This window comes from Carlito syrichta, unplaced genomic scaffold (genome assembly GCF_000164805.1).
Source record: "Carlito syrichta isolate Samal-C Ts95f unplaced genomic scaffold, Tarsius_syrichta-2.0.1 Scaffold309724, whole genome shotgun sequence".
In the NCBI taxonomy this organism is placed as follows: Eukaryota; Metazoa; Chordata; class Mammalia; order Primates; family Tarsiidae; genus Carlito; species Carlito syrichta.
Genome location: NW_007253820.1, coordinates 916,417 through 920,230, shown reverse-complemented (window position 1 = coordinate 920,230; position 3,814 = coordinate 916,417). Strand labels below are relative to the sequence as shown.

Below are 3,814 nucleotides of genomic sequence, written 5' to 3'. Positions count from 1 at the left end.
GAAGAATAAACTAGCTCCTAGGACAGCAGACCCAGCAAATGCCATTTTGTCCATACCAGGTGAAGCCATGAGCTCATGAAGCACATTATTTTCAGTACAATTACTCACGGGTACTCCAGTTCACACCATCAGTAGAACTTTTCCAAAATTACAAACAATTTTAGAAAAAAATTACTTTAAAAATTTTGAAATGTAAAGAAAGAGTTTCTCAGAAATGACAGGTGATTGTTAAAAACTATGAGAAAATTCTTACCCATGTCTCTAATAATCAAATTACATTATTAGGATTTAAAAACAGCAAATTGGCTTTGCAGATGCTGCCACCTTGAGTCTTTTCCCATCAGCCATGGTCAATCCCACCGTGTTCTTCGACATCGCCGTCAACGGCGAGCCTTTGGGCTGCGTCTCCTTCGAGCTGTTTGCAGACAAAGTTCCAAAGACAGCAGAAAACTTTCATGCTCTGAGCACTGGGGAGAAAGGATTCGGTTATAAGGGTTCCTGCTTTCACAGAATGATTCCAGGGTTTATGTGTCAGGGTGATGACTTTACACGCCATAATGGCACTGGCGGCAAGTCCATCTATGGGGAGAAATTTGATGATGAGCACTTCATCTTGAAGCATACAGGTCCCGGCATCTTGTCCATGGCAAATGCTGGACCCAACACAAACGGTTCCCAGTTTTTCATCTGTACTACTAAGACTGAACGGTTGGATGGCAAGCATGTGGTTTTTGGCAAGGTGAAAGAGGGCATGAATGTTGTGTAAGCCATGGAGGGGTTTGGGTTCAAGAATGGCAAGACCAGCAAGAAGATCACCATTGCTGACTGTGAACAACTCTAATAAATTTGACTTGTTTTATCTTAAACTACCAGATCATTCCTTCTGTAGCTCAGGAGAGCACCCCCTCCATCCATTTGCTCGCAGTATCCCTATAATCTTTGTGCTCTCGCTACAATTCTTTGGGTTCCATATTTTCCTTATTCCCTTCCACGTCTAGTTGGATTGCAGAGAAATAAAAACTAAATAACAAAATAAAATAAAATAAAAACAGCAAATTAACTATTCATGGTTTCACACACACATGGGACTTTAGTCTACAGTTTTTCCAATACTTCTTGAATAGCAGCTACTAAGAAGGCCCTCGTGAAATCAAGCTGAACCATACACAATTATTCCAAGAGGTCTGTCCACGTGGGGCAGCAGCTGGAGAGTTCTCCCCCGACATGATGCATTGTCTTCCCTTCACAAGGGCCCATCACCACAGTGAGGTCATGTGCCCTGAGTTCTACAGCACCTGATAAGATCTTCCTAACCAGTGGTTCTTCCTAGAAGTTCCACGCTCCATGGCTGTTGGCTGTACCCACTGGGTCAGACTTTACGAATCACGTGTGTAACATGTACCCCAAACTGACCCCGAGATTCTGACCACATAAACTCAACCTCAGTCACCCACAGCACCTACACCTGCCTGAGAATTCCATATGCAAATATGAAGATGTGACTGCAGCATGACCCTTGAAGGGCTGAACTGTTCTCACCAGTTCTTGGGTGGTAGAAATAACACTCCAAGGCCCCTGTCCTGCCAACAGTATCCCCTCAATCACAAGTTTACTCGCTTTACAACTATTAATGGATCAGTGGGTAAGGATTTGGGCACAAGCAAAAGGGTAACGTCTCCTTGGCAGAGCCTGCTGGTTCACCAACGTCCACTGTCTCCATCTTCACTGACAGAACTGCAGGCTAGGACTGGCATGTGGCAGGCTTCACCTGGGGCACAAAACTTCAGGGGGTGCAAAATGAATTAATCAAGATATTTTGAAGTGCAATATTCTTAAAAATAGAAAAAATGTAAATACACAATGAACAAAATATTAAAATTTTAAATAAAGACAGTATCAGCATTACAGCTCGTCCTTTGGCCTCAAGCTCCAATATGGCACTGTTGCATTGCATTATAACATCATTTATCTTGATTTCTGAATTTTGGGGTGGCCCCTTAAATTTTGCACCAAAGGTGAGTGCCTTCTTTGCTTCACTTTAGTCCTGTCTCTGACTGAAATGCTACTTTATGAGAGGTAGCAATAGGATCAGCCAAAGTGTCTATAATTCCTAAGTTCCTTTGCAGATGGGGGAGGCCAATGAGATCCACAAAAGCTCTTTAAAGGTATCTGACACAGCTTTGATGCTGACTTTCCTCCTGCCAGGGAATGTGACCATAATGGCTCCGGTGGCCATCTCATGGCCATGGGGGACTTGAGTTGAGAAAGAAAGTCCTGTGCTAACCAAGGGGTAGCAGAAAGATAGAAGGCGCCTGGGTCCCTGATGACATCATGAAGGAAAGTTGGGGTCCACGGAGTCCACCTGTCTCAGGATCCCACTACCTGAAAACAAGAAAACTCTTAATTTCTTTAAAGCACTGTAACTGGGTCTCAGTCAATAACTGATAAACGTGGTTCTTAGCTGATACACTAGAAATACCAAAAAAAGGTAAACACAATAAAACTGTCACCTTCATTTAAATGGGGCTCTTCTAAAGAGATGCCACCAAGATCATAGGAGCCTCTCTTTCCAACTGATTAACCAAAACATGGTTTTTACCCTTACAATTCTAGTGCCAGTTCACTGGTCTTTCAAATAATGAGAGAAGCAAAAATCAGGGGAGGGAAGAGCCCAACAACGCTTCCCCAACAGTGAGCTAGGCTGATGGCATGTGTGCCTCTGTCCTGAGTGAAGCCTGTCCACAGCCCTGTCCTTGTGCAGAGGGGGCAGTATGTCACTGACTTCAGGGACCCATCTCTTGTTTTCTTCCACAGTCCACTTGTAGCCAATGAGGTGGGGAGAACGGAACCCTCTGCCTTCCCAAGACCTTGGGATTCCTCACTGGACAGGAGTGAAACTTGCTCCCTGAGCCAGCACCTTTTCAAAGTCAAAATTCTACAGGTGTCTTTCCTACTCCTAATACTGCTCCCCACAAAAAGGCAACATCCCTGTATTAAGACATACTGGGGAGCACTACACATTGAGCCTTAACTGTAGAATATTTTTAAACAAATAGAGCTCTGTTCTACCAGGTAGAAGAGTAATTCAAACCATATGACAAAGTGTTGCCTGGTGAAATTTCTTAGATGACTTGTGACAGACACACACAGGAATAGTGGCAACGGCAAGTACTGGATTATGAATGCACTGCACGCTCTCAGGGCGGGTAGTAGCCGGTGCAGAATGTCAAGAGGGGGTAAGCCAAAGCACAGCATTTCAATCTCCGTGAACAAGGGAAATGGGGGGACACGCCTTCTGACTAGGAAGATGCTAGTGCTTGGACCACAGGCTCCTATGCCAAGGTCAGTGCCCCCTTTCAGCAGAAGACAAGATAAAGAGGCATCATTCATATTTCTCCTGCTTGGATGGGCAACGTCATGAGCCATGTGCCAAACCCTAATATGCAGGATCGGCTCCGAAAGAGGAAAAGAACTCTGCCAAGCATTTATCAACACCTAAAATTGTTTCTTTTCATTCCCAGCACTAAAGCTGTTGTATTACATTTTTTAAACCCAGTGCCTACCACTTCCCTACAAACCTGCAGGCCCTGTCTCAGATTTTAAGCCATTGCTCTAGGAAATTAAAAAAAAAAGGAAGAAAACATATGCCAGAGAGGTCATCAGTACAAGAAAAGAGTGGAGGCCCCGAGCCTCCCCCAGCCAGGGGAGATGGAGAAGGCCTCACGCAGCCTTCCTGGACTCCTCAGGAGGGCAGGGTCTCCGTGAAGTCCTAGCAGGGGAATGCTGAGGCGGGGGGGGCGGGGGGGGGGGGGGG

General features: G+C 45.1%; 1 pseudogene across 1 annotated transcript; it reads left to right on the top strand.

Moving 5' to 3' along the window:
* The first annotated feature begins 336 nt into the window (after positions 1-336).
* LOC103270084 lies at positions 337-1,004 on the top strand (annotated as a pseudogene). The gene has a single exon (XR_002482511.1). The product of XR_002482511.1 is annotated as a peptidyl-prolyl cis-trans isomerase A pseudogene (transcript).
* Positions 1,005-3,814: the final 2,810 nt, after the last annotated feature.